The sequence below is a fragment of the Equus asinus genome, chromosome 24 (genome assembly GCF_041296235.1).
Source record: "Equus asinus isolate D_3611 breed Donkey chromosome 24, EquAss-T2T_v2, whole genome shotgun sequence".
In the NCBI taxonomy this organism is placed as follows: Eukaryota; Metazoa; Chordata; class Mammalia; order Perissodactyla; family Equidae; genus Equus; species Equus asinus.
In genome coordinates this window covers 1591792-1604565 of record NC_091813.1, presented here as the reverse complement: position 1 = coordinate 1604565, position 12774 = coordinate 1591792, and positions in this window count along the sequence as shown.

Below are 12774 nucleotides of genomic sequence, written 5' to 3'. Positions count from 1 at the left end.
AAGGCACCCTCTCGGATCGCTAGAGAAGGCTTTCTCACCGAGGGCGTGTCGCCCCCGCCCATCGTCCGCCATCGGGCCCACCAAGGCGCTTACAGACACCATGGCCACGCAATGCAGGAGGGGTCTGCGGTAGAGGTAAGGCCTAGAGCAAGTCGGAGCGTCCGTGGTCAGGGCCGCGAGCCCGCGCTGCCCCGGGCTCGCCATCTCTGGCCACACTGGGCTTAGCTAGGGATCTACAAGGCCCCTGTGCGGCTCCCAAGTCAGTGCCTCCCCTCAGGCCGAGAGACCAAGGGAGGCAGAGACTGGGACGGAGGTGCCGATCAAACAGCACCTCCCAACCAAAGAGCCAGCGCCACGCCGCTGGCTCGGCCCGCCACGGTCACTCCCACACCCGCGGGGAAACCCCAGCAAGGGGAACGCGCGGGCACGCGCCCGAGCCTGCCCGCCCCCACACGGCACGCCGTGGGGGGCGACGAGGCACCCGTCCCCCCCGAGGGGGACGAGGGGCACGCCTCCCTTACCGACTCGACCCCCCCGCTCCTCAGACACACCAGCGCAGTGGTTACCTGAGGAGGCCGACGGGAACAGAGAACGACACCGCCACTCGGCCTCGGGCGCCTGAGGGACGACCTGGAACGCTCCAGGGGCACCGCCAACGGCCTGGGGAACGCGCTCACGCGCCCGGGAAGGCGCGCGGCGCGGCGGCAACACGGCCCGCCCCACCGCGGGGAGGGCCGCCCGCGAGACACAGCCAAGAGGCACAGGCAGAGCATCCGCCGCGTCACGGAGACCCCGACACCGCCCACGCCACGAGGCACGGGGCGGGGGAGCGAGGTCGGGCCGGATTCCGCACCCCTGCCGCCTCCCACACGCCACTCGCAGCGGGGGAGAACGGGCGAGGGGACCCGCGGGCAGAGCGAGAAGAGCGGTCCCGTTCGCCATGAACGTCCGTCCCTCGTCTGGCACGGCTTAGGCCCGGCCCGGGAGAGCACAGCATCACCACATCGGTCGGCAGCATAACGCGAGGGACCCCCGAGCAAGGGAAGGCCGGCGAGGACAGCGAGCGGAGGAGCCTGCTTCAGCCTCACCGACCCCTCTCCTCCTCCAGCAAGCGCGGGCGACGACCCCAGGACGAGAACGCCTGACACGCACTGGCACGGAGCCGGTGGGATGGGGTAAGTCGCGACCGCACCCGGGTGCCGGCGGCAGGGAGTGCACGTGGTAGAGGACCCCGCGCCCCTAACCCCGCCGCCCTCGGGTACCAGAGACCGGAGGTGGCACCACGGTCGTGGGGGCGCCTGGAACGCACAAGAGCCGGCGCGCAGGCCCCAGCGGGCGGCTCAAGCGGCGGGGGTGGAAACGGGCGTCCGGTTCTCGGCCAGAGCCCGGAGCCCTCCCCGCACACGCATCCAGGCACCCGGAAGCTCTCGGGCGACTGTCACCCGAGCAGAGCGTGTCAGCACTTATCTGGCGGCACAAAACCACCCATTCGGGGGCAAGAATCGCCGCGCCCGGAGACGGGGCCCACCCACGGATCACCAGGGGAACCCCTGGATCACGGCCACGGCCACCAGACCCCAAGCACGACCCCATCGCCACCAGGCCCGGAGCTCCCGGGGCCATCTGGTCGACCCCAGAAGCGTGGCGGCAGGGGGAGCCGGGGACAGCCTCCCCGGGCCGCCCGCGCGGGCCGGGACCGGTCGGTCCCTCCCTCTGAGTCGCCGGGTCAGGACTTAGAAAAGAATTCCGCGGAGGCGCCTCCGGCGACCGGGCCCGGGGCGGGACCGTGGCTCCCGTCCCTCAGCCGGGGCTCCACCTACGCCTCGAGCCGGCCCCCTCCCGCCTCCGGACAAAGACGCGACCCGCGAAACTCGGAGAGAGAAGTCCGGTCCGACGGCCCGGACCCACCCCGGGCACGCGTCCGGGCCGGGGACGCCCTCCCCGGCCCGCCCTCGAGGGCTCCCGGGGCCGGTCCACGCTCTTCTCCAGGGCGGGACTTGGAAAAAAAAACTGCCACGGAGGAGGAGGCATCCGAGGACCGGGCCCGGTCCCCACCGCCAGAGCCGGTCGACTCGGAAGACCAGTGGGGAAAAGGCCAGCCCGGCGGCCGAGCCCGTCGCGCCCTCCACGGGCCTCCCCCGCAAGGCCCCGGCCGGTCGCCCACCTCCGGAGCGGGGCGCGGAAAGGGGATCGGCGACGCGGAAGGCCCGACCACCGGGCCGCCCTCGGGACGACGGCCGGGCACGGGACGAGCTCCCTCGCCCGTTCCCCCGCGGCGGCCCCCCACCCCCTCCCGGGGACGGAGGGGCACCGGCGGCTGCTGGTCGACCCGTCCGGGAGGCCCCACACCCCGGCCGGCACCGGGCGGCGCGGCGACAGCCACCTCCCTCAGTAGCCTGCACCTCCAATCTCCGGCGAGCGGGCGTCGCGCTCACGCCCCGGCGCCACCGGGCCAGATCCCGCCAGCGACGCCGGCCTCCCGGGACTCTGCCTCGGTCACCGCGGCCGAGTCCCGTCCCTTGGCCCGCGTCGCCGGAGCTCCGGAGGAAAGAGACGATATAAAAGCGGCCGCCAGGTGGCACCCGGCGACCGACGACCGCCTCAGCGGGACGGAGCCGGAGCGCGGGCCCGCCGGGGAGCACAGCCGGGCCGCCGGGCCGCCCGATCCCGTCCCGGAGCCCCCTCGGACCCAGCCTCCCGGCCCAGTGCGGCCCCGGGGCGTCCGCCCGCGGGCTCCCGGCCGCCAAGGCGCAGCCCCAGCCGCAGGAGGGGGACTCGGAAAAGGTTTCTCGGGCGATCACCGGGAAGGGGAAGGGGAGAGTTCCCCCCAGAGAGGCCAGGGGGCGGCCCGGGCCGGGCTGGGCCGGTGCGGCCGGGAGGCCGCCGCTTCCCGGAGCGGCTGGAGCGCCCCCGGGGTTCCCGGGAGGACTTAGAAAATCAGGGCGGGCGGGGACGGTCAAACCGAAACCAGGCACGTCATCCGAGAAGGACCGTGATGACGGGAGGAGGAAAGCTTTCCAGTCCAGAGGGCCTGTCGAAGGCAGGCGGAGAGTCTACCCGCTGAAACTGACGAAGATGGGCAAAAGAAGCTAGCTCAGGCGCCGACATTTAAGGAAATAAAAAAAAAAAAGCACGAGGGCGTGGAGAAATGGGGAAAAATCAACACTGAGAAATCTACCCTCTGAAACCGACGAAGATGGGCAACAGGGGCTAGCTCAGGTGGCGATTTTTAAGGAAAAATGAAAGGAAGTGCGTGGAGACCTGGGGAAAAAGCAACACGGAGAAATCTACCCTCTAGAACTGAGAAAGAAGCGCAACAGAGGCTAGCTCAGGTGGCAATCTTTAAGCAAAAAAAATAAGATAAAAAAATACAATGGCGAGGAGACCCGGTGAAAAAGCAACCCTGAAAAAGGTACCCTCTGAAACTGAGGAAGCAGGGCAACAGTGCCTAGCTCAGGTGACAATCTTTAAGCAAAAGAAACAAACAAGGGCGTGGGGAGCTGGCGAAAAGGCAACACTGAGAAATCCACCCTCTGAAACTGAGGAAGATGGGCAACAGAGGCTAGCTCAGGTGGCAATCTTTAAGCAAAAGAAACACACAAGGGCGTGGAGACCTGGGGAAAAAGCAACACGGAGAAATCCACCCTCTGAAACTGAGGAAGATGGGCAAGAGAGGCTACCTCAGGTGGCAATCCTTAAGCAAAAACAAAGCACAAAGGCGTGGAGCCCTGGGGACAAAGCAACCCTGAAATATCTACCCTCTGAAACTGAGGAACATGGGCAAGAGAGGCTAGCTCAGGTGGCACTCGTTAAGCAAAAACAAAACCCAAAGGCGTGGAGACCTGGGGAAAAAGCAACCCTGAAATATCTACCCTCTGAAACTGAGGAAGATGGGCAAGAGAGGCTGGCTTCAGGTGGCAATCGTTAAGCAAAAGAAACACACAAGGGCGTGGAGACCTGGGGAAAAAGCAACATTCAGAAATCCACCCTCTGAAACTGAGGAAGATGGGCAACAGAGGCTACCTCAGGTGGCAATCGTTAAGCCAAAGAAACACACAAGGGTCTGGAGACCTGGGGAAAAAGCAACACGGAGAAATCCACCCTCTGAAACTGACGAACATGGGCAAAAGAAGCTAGCTCAGGTTGCAACCTTTAAGCAGAAAAAAAACACAAGGGCGTGCAGACCTGGCAAAAAAGCCACAGTGAGAAATCTACCCTCTGAAACCGACGAAGATGGACAACAGAGGCTAGCTCAGGTGGCAATTTTTCAGGAAAAATAAAAGGAAGTGCGTGGAGACCTGGGGAAAAAGCAACACGGAGAAATCTACCCTCTAGAACTGAGAAAGAAGCGCAACAGAGGCTAGCTCAGGTGGCAATCTTTAAGCAAAAAAAATAAGATAAAAAAATACAATGGCGAGGAGACCCGGTGAAAAAGCAACCCTGAAAAAGGTACCCTCTGAAACTGAGGAAGCAGGGCAACAGTGCCTAGCTCAGGTGACAATCTTTAAGCAAAAGAAACACACAAGGGCGTGGGGAGCTGGCGAAAAGGCAACACTGAGAAATCCACCCTCTGAAACGGACGAAGATGGGCAACAGAGGCTAGCTCAGGTGGCAATCTTTAAGCAAAAGAAACACACAAGGGCGTGGAGACCTGGGGAAAAAGCAACACGGAGAAATCCACCCTCTGAAACTGAGGAAGATGGGCAAGAGAGGCTACCTCAGGTGGCAATCCTTAAGCAAAAACAAAGCACAAAGGCGTGGAGCCCTGGGGACAAAGCAACCCTGAAGTATCTACCCTCTGAAACTGAGGAACATGGGCAAGAGAGGCTAGCTCAGGTGGCAATCGTTAAGCAAAAACAAAACACAAAGGCGTGGAGACCTGGGGAAAAAGCAACCCTGAAATATCTACCCTCTGAAACTGAGGAAGATGGGCAAGAGAGGCTGGCTTCAGGTGGCAATCTTTAAGCAAAAGAAACACACAAGGGCGTGGAGGCCTGGGGAAAAAGCAACACGGAGAAATCCACCCTCTGAAACTGAGGGACATGGGCAAAAGAAGCTAGCTCAGGTTCTGCAACCTTTAAGCAGAAAAAAAACACAAGGGCGTGCAGACCTGGCAAAAAAGCCACAGTGAGAAATCTACCCTCTGAAACCGACGAAGATGGACAACAGAGGCTAGCTCAGGTGGCAATTTTTAAGGAAAAATAAAAGGAAGTGCGTGGAGACCTGGGGAAAAAGCAACACGGAGAAATCTACCCTCTAGAACTGAGAAAGAAGCGCAACAGAGGCTAGCTCAGGTGGCAATCTTTAAGCAAAAAAAATAAGATAAAAAAATACAATGGCGAGGAGACCCGGTGAAAAAGCAACCCTGAAAAAGGTACCCTCTGAAACTGAGGAAGCAGGGCAACAGTGCCTAGCTCAGGTGACAATCTTTAAGCAAAAGAAACACACAAGGGCGTGGGGAGCTGGCGAAAAGGCAACACTGAGAAATCCACCCTCTGAAACGGACGAAGATGGGCAACAGAGGCTAGCTCAGGTGGCAATCTTTAAGCAAAAGAAACACACAAGGGCGTGGAGACCTGGGGAAAAAGCAACACGGAGAAATCCACCCTCTGAAACTGAGGAAGATGGGCAAGAGAGGCTACCTCAGGTGGCAATCCTTAAGCAAAAACAAAGCACAAAGGCGTGGAGCCCTGGGGACAAAGCAACCCTGAAGTATCTACCCTCTGAAACTGAGGAACATGGGCAAGAGAGGCTAGCTCAGGTGGCAATCGTTAAGCAAAAACAAAACACAAAGGCGTGGAGACCTGGGGAAAAAGCAACCCTGAAATATCTACCCTCTGAAACTGAGGAAGATGGGCAAGAGAGGCTGGCTTCAGGTGGCAATCTTTAAGCAAAAGAAACACACAAGGGCGTGGAGGCCTGGGGAAAAAGCAACACGGAGAAATCCACCCTCTGAAACTGAGGGACATGGGCAAAAGAAGCTAGCTCAGGTTCTGCAACCTTTAAGCAGAAAAAAAACACAAGGGCGTGCAGACCTGGCAAAAAAGCCACAGTGAGAAATCTACCCTCTGAAACCGACGAAGATGGACAACAGAGGCTAGCTCAGGTGGCAATTTTTAAGGAAAAATAAAAGGAAGTGCGTGGAGACCTGGGGAAAAAGCAACACGGAGAAATCTACCCTCTAGAACTGAGAAAGAAGCGCAACAGAGGCTAGCTCAGGTGGCAATCTTTAAGCAAAAAAAATAAGATAAAAAAATACAATGGCGAGGAGACCCGGTGAAAAAGCAACCCTGAAAAAGGTACCCTCTGAAACTGAGGAAGCAGGGCAACAGTGCCTAGCTCAGGTGACAATCTTTAAGCAAAAGAAACACACAAGGGCGTGGGGAGCTGGCGAAAAGGCAACACTGAGAAATCCACCCTCTGAAACGGACGAAGATGGGCAACAGAGGCTAGCTCAGGTGGCAATCTTTAAGCAAAAGAAACACACAAGGGCGTGGAGACCTGGGGAAAAAGCAACACGGAGAAATCCACCCTCTGAAACTGAGGAAGATGGGCAAGAGAGGCTACCTCAGGTGGCAATCCTTAAGCAAAAACAAAGCACAAAGGCGTGGAGCCCTGGGGACAAAGCAACCCTGAAGTATCTACCCTCTGAAACTGAGGAACATGGGCAAGAGAGGCTAGCTCAGGTGGCAATCGTTAAGCAAAAACAAAACACAAAGGCGTGGAGACCTGGGGAAAAAGCAACCCTGAAATATCTACCCTCTGAAACTGAGGAAGATGGGCAAGAGAGGCTGGCTTCAGGTGGCAATCTTTAAGCAAAAGAAACACACAAGGGCGTGGAGGCCTGGGGAAAAAGCAACACGGAGAAATCCACCCTCTGAAACTGAGGGACATGGGCAAAAGAAGCTAGCTCAGGTTCTGCAACCTTTAAGCAGAAAAAAAACACAAGGGCGTGCAGACCTGGCAAAAAAGCCACAGTGAGAAATCTACCCTCTGAAACCGACGAAGATGGACAACAGAGGCTAGCTCAGGTGGCAATTTTTAAGGAAAAATAAAAGGAAGTGCGTGGAGACCTGGGGAAAAAGCAACACGGAGAAATCTACCCTCTAGAACTGAGAAAGAAGCGCAACAGAGGCTAGCTCAGGTGGCAATCTTTAAGCAAAAAAAATAAGATAAAAAAATACAATGGCGAGGAGACCCGGTGAAAAAGCAACCCTGAAAAAGGTACCCTCTGAAACTGAGGAAGCAGGGCAACAGTGCCTAGCTCAGGTGACAATCTTTAAGCAAAAGAAACACACAAGGGCGTGGGGAGCTGGCGAAAAGGCAACACTGAGAAATCCACCCTCTGAAACGGACGAAGATGGGCAACAGAGGCTAGCTCAGGTGGCAATCTTTAAGCAAAAGAAACACACAAGGGCGTGGAGACCTGGGGAAAAAGCAACACGGAGAAATCCACCCTCTGAAACTGAGGAAGATGGGCAAGAGAGGCTACCTCAGGTGGCAATCCTTAAGCAAAAACAAAGCACAAAGGCGTGGAGCCCTGGGGACAAAGCAACCCTGAAGTATCTACCCTCTGAAACTGAGGAACATGGGCAAGAGAGGCTAGCTCAGGTGGCAATCGTTAAGCAAAAACAAAACACAAAGGCGTGGAGACCTGGGGAAAAAGCAACCCTGAAATATCTACCCTCTGAAACTGAGGAAGATGGGCAAGAGAGGCTGGCTTCAGGTGGCAATCTTTAAGCAAAAGAAACACACAAGGGCGTGGAGGCCTGGGGAAAAAGCAACACGGAGAAATCCACCCTCTGAAACTGAGGGACATGGGCAAAAGAAGCTAGCTCAGGTTCTGCAACCTTTAAGCAGAAAAAAAACACAAGGGCGTGCAGACCTGGCAAAAAAGCCACAGTGAGAAATCTACCCTCTGAAACCGACGAAGATGGACAACAGAGGCTAGCTCAGGTGGCAATTTTTAAGGAAAAATAAAAGGAAGTGCGTGGAGACCTGGGGAAAAAGCAACACGGAGAAATCTACCCTCTAGAACTGACAAAGAAGCGCAACAGAGGCTAGCTCAGGTGGCAATCTTTAAGCAAAAAAAATAAGATAAAAAAATACAATGGCGAGGAGACCCGGTGAAAAAGCAACCCTGAAAAAGGTACCCTCTGAAACTGAGGAAGCAGGGCAACAGTGCCTAGCTCAGGTGACAATCTTTAAGCAAAAGAAACACACAAGGGCGTGGGGAGCTGGCGAAAAGGCAACACTGAGAAATCCACCCTCTGAAACGGACGAAGATGGGCAACAGAGGCTAGCTCAGGTGGCAATCTTTAAGCAAAAGAAACACACAAGGGCGTGGAGACCTGGGGAAAAAGCAACACGGAGAAATCCACCCTCTGAAACTGAGGAAGATGGGCAAGAGAGGCTACCTCAGGTGGCAATCCTTAAGCAAAAACAAAGCACAAAGGCGTGGAGCCCTGGGGACAAAGCAACCCTGAAGTATCTACCCTCTGAAACTGAGGAACATGGGCAAGAGAGGCTAGCTCAGGTGGCAATCGTTAAGCAAAAACAAAACACAAAGGCGTGGAGACCTGGGGAAAAAGCAACCCTGAAATATCTACCCTCTGAAACTGAGGAAGATGGGCAAGAGAGGCTGGCTTCAGGTGGCAATCTTTAAGCAAAAGAAACACACAAGGGCGTGGAGGCCTGGGGAAAAAGCAACACGGAGAAATCCACCCTCTGAAACTGAGGGACATGGGCAAAAGAAGCTAGCTCAGGTTCTGCAACCTTTAAGCAGAAAAAAAACACAAGGGCGTGCAGACCTGGCAAAAAAGCCACAGTGAGAAATCTACCCTCTGAAACCGACGAAGATGGACAACAGAGGCTAGCTCAGGTGGCAATTTTTAAGGAAAAATAAAAGGAAGTGCGTGGAGACCTGGGGAAAAAGCAACACGGAGAAATCTACCCTCTAGAACTGACAAAGAAGCGCAACAGAGGCTAGCTCAGGTGGCAATCTTTAAGCAAAAAAAATAAGATAAAAAAATACAATGGCGAGGAGACCCGGTGAAAAAGCAACCCTGAAAAAGGTACCCTCTGAAACTGAGGAAGCAGGGCAACAGTGCCTAGCTCAGGTGACAATCTTTAAGCAAAAGAAACACACAAGGGCGTGGGGAGCTGGCGAAAAGGCAACACTGAGAAATCCACCCTCTGAAACGGACGAAGATGGGCAACAGAGGCTAGCTCAGGTGGCAATCTTTAAGCAAAAGAAACACACAAGGGCGTGGAGACCTGGGGAAAAAGCAACACGGAGAAATCCACCCTCTGAAACTGAGGAAGATGGGCAAGAGAGGCTACCTCAGGTGGCAATCCTTAAGCAAAAACAAAGCACAAAGGCGTGGAGCCCTGGGGACAAAGCAACCCTGAAGTATCTACCCTCTGAAACTGAGGAACATGGGCAAGAGAGGCTAGCTCAGGTGGCAATCGTTAAGCAAAAACAAAACACAAAGGCGTGGAGACCTGGGGAAAAAGCAACCCTGAAATATCTACCCTCTGAAACTGAGGAAGATGGGCAAGAGAGGCTGGCTTCAGGTGGCAATCTTTAAGCAAAAGAAACACACAAGGGCGTGGAGGCCTGGGGAAAAAGCAACACGGAGAAATCCACCCTCTGAAACTGAGGGACATGGGCAAAAGAAGCTAGCTCAGGTTGCAACCTTTAAGCAGAAAAAAAACACAAGGGCGTGCAGACCTGGCAAAAAAGCCACAGTGAGAAATCTACCCTCTGAAACCGACGAAGATGGACAACAGAGGCTAGCTCAGGTGGCAATTTTTAAGGAAAAATAAAAGGAAGTGCGTGGAGACCTGGGGAAAAAGCAACACGGAGAAATCTACCCTCTAGAACTGAGAAAGAAGCGCAACAGAGGCTAGCTCAGGTGGCAATCTTTAAGCAAAAAAAATAAGATAAAAAAATACAATGGCGAGGAGACCCGGTGAAAAAGCAACCCTGAAAAAGGTACCCTCTGAAACTGAGGAAGCAGGGCAACAGTGCCTAGCTCAGGTGACAATCTTTAAGCAAAAGAAACACACAAGGGCGTGGGGAGCTGGCGAAAAGGCAACACTGAGAAATCCACCCTCTGAAACGGACGAAGATGGGCAACAGAGGCTAGCTCAGGTGGCAATCTTTAAGCAAAAGAAACACACAAGGGCGTGGAGACCTGGGGAAAAAGCAACACGGAGAAATCCACCCTCTGAAACTGAGGAAGATGGGCAAGAGAGGCTACCTCAGGTGGCAATCCTTAAGCAAAAACAAAGCACAAAGGCGTGGAGCCCTGGGGACAAAGCAACCCTGAAGTATCTACCCTCTGAAACTGAGGAACATGGGCAAGAGAGGCTAGCTCAGGTGGCAATCGTTAAGCAAAAACAAAACACAAAGGCGTGGAGACCTGGGGAAAAAGCAACCCTGAAATATCTACCCTCTGAAACTGAGGAAGATGGGCAAGAGAGGCTGGCTTCAGGTGGCAATCTTTAAGCAAAAGAAACACACAAGGGCGTGGAGGCCTGGGGAAAAAGCAACACGGAGAAATCCACCCTCTGAAACTGAGGGACATGGGCAAAAGAAGCTAGCTCAGGTTGCAACCTTTAAGCAGAAAAAAAACACAAGGGCGTGCAGACCTGGCAAAAAAGCCACAGTGAGAAATCTACCCTCTGAAACCGACGAAGATGGACAACAGAGGCTAGCTCAGGTGGCAATTTTTAAGGAAAAATAAAAGGAAGTGCGTGGAGACCTGGGGAAAAAGCAACACGGAGAAATCTACCCTCTAGAACTGAGAAAGAAGCGCAACAGAGGCTAGCTCAGGTGGCAATCTTTAAGCAAAAAAAATAAGATAAAAAAATACAATGGCGAGGAGACCCGGTGAAAAAGCAACCCTGAAAAAGGTACCCTCTGAAACTGAGGAAGCAGGGCAACAGTGCCTAGCTCAGGTGACAATCTTTAAGCAAAAGAAACACACAAGGGCGTGGGGAGCTGGCGAAAAGGCAACACTGAGAAATCCACCCTCTGAAACGGACGAAGATGGGCAACAGAGGCTAGCTCAGGTGGCAATCTTTAAGCAAAAGAAACACACAAGGGCGTGGAGACCTGGGGAAAAAGCAACACGGAGAAATCCACCCTCTGAAACTGAGGAAGATGGGCAAGAGAGGCTACCTCAGGTGGCAATCCTTAAGCAAAAACAAAGCACAAAGGCGTGGAGCCCTGGGGACAAAGCAACCCTGAAATATCTACCCTCTGAAACTGAGGAACATGGGCAAGAGAGGCTAGCTCAGGTGGCACTCGTTAAGCAAAAACAAAACACAAAGGCGTGGAGACCTGGGGAAAAAGCAACCCTGAAATATCTACCCTCTGAAACTGAGGAAGATGGGCAAGAGAGGCTGGCTTCAGGTGGCAATCTTTAAGCAAAAGAAACACACAAGGGCGTGGAGGCCTGGGGAAAAAGCAACACGGAGAAATCCACCCTCTGAAACTGAGGGACATGGGCAAAAGAAGCTAGCTCAGGTTCTGCAACCTTTAAGCAGAAAAAAAACACAAGGGCGTGCAGACCTGGCAAAAAAGCCACAGTGAGAAATCTACCCTCTGAAACCGACGAAGATGGACAACAGAGGCTAGCTCAGGTGGCAATTTTTAAGGAAAAATAAAAGGAAGTGCGTGGAGACCTGGGGAAAAAGCAACACGGAGAAATCTACCCTCTAGAACTGAGAAAGAAGCGCAACAGAGGCTAGCTCAGGTGGCAATCTTTAAGCAAAAAAAATAAGATAAAAAAATACAATGGCGAGGAGACCCGGTGAAAAAGCAACCCTGAAAAAGGTACCCTCTGAAACTGAGGAAGCAGGGCAACAGTGCCTAGCTCAGGTGACAATCTTTAAGCAAAAGAAACACACAAGGGCGTGGGGAGCTGGCGAAAAGGCAACACTGAGAAATCCACCCTCTGAAACGGACGAAGATGGGCAACAGAGGCTAGCTCAGGTGGCAATCTTTAAGCAAAAGAAACACACAAGGGCGTGGAGACCTGGGGAAAAAGCAACACGGAGAAATCCACCCTCTGAAACTGAGGAAGATGGGCAAGAGAGGCTACCTCAGGTGGCAATCCTTAAGCAAAAACAAAGCACAAAGGCGTGGAGCCCTGGGGACAAAGCAACCCTGAAGTATCTACCCTCTGAAACTGAGGAACATGGGCAAGAGAGGCTAGCTCAGGTGGCAATCGTTAAGCAAAAACAAAACACAAAGGCGTGGAGACCTGGGGAAAAAGCAACCCTGAAATATCTACCCTCTGAAACTGAGGAAGATGGGCAAGAGAGGCTGGCTTCAGGTGGCAATCTTTAAGCAAAAGAAACACACAAGGGCGTGGAGGCCTGGGGAAAAAGCAACACGGAGAAATCCACCCTCTGAAACTGAGGGACATGGGCAAAAGAAGCTAGCTCAGGTTGCAACCTTTAAGCAGAAAAAAAACACAAGGGCGTGCAGACCTGGCAAAAAAGCCACAGTGAGAAATCTACCCTCTGAAACCGACGAAGATGGACAACAGAGGCTAGCTCAGGTGGCAATTTTTCAGGAAAAATAAAAGGAAGTGCGTGGAGACCTGGGGAAAAAGCAACACGGAGAAATCTACCCTCTAGAACTGAGAAAGAAGCGCAACAGAGGCTAGCTCAGGTGGCAATCTTTAAGCAAAAAAAATAAGATAAAAAAATACAATGGCGAGGAGACCCGGTGAAAAAGCAACCCTGAAAAAGGTACCC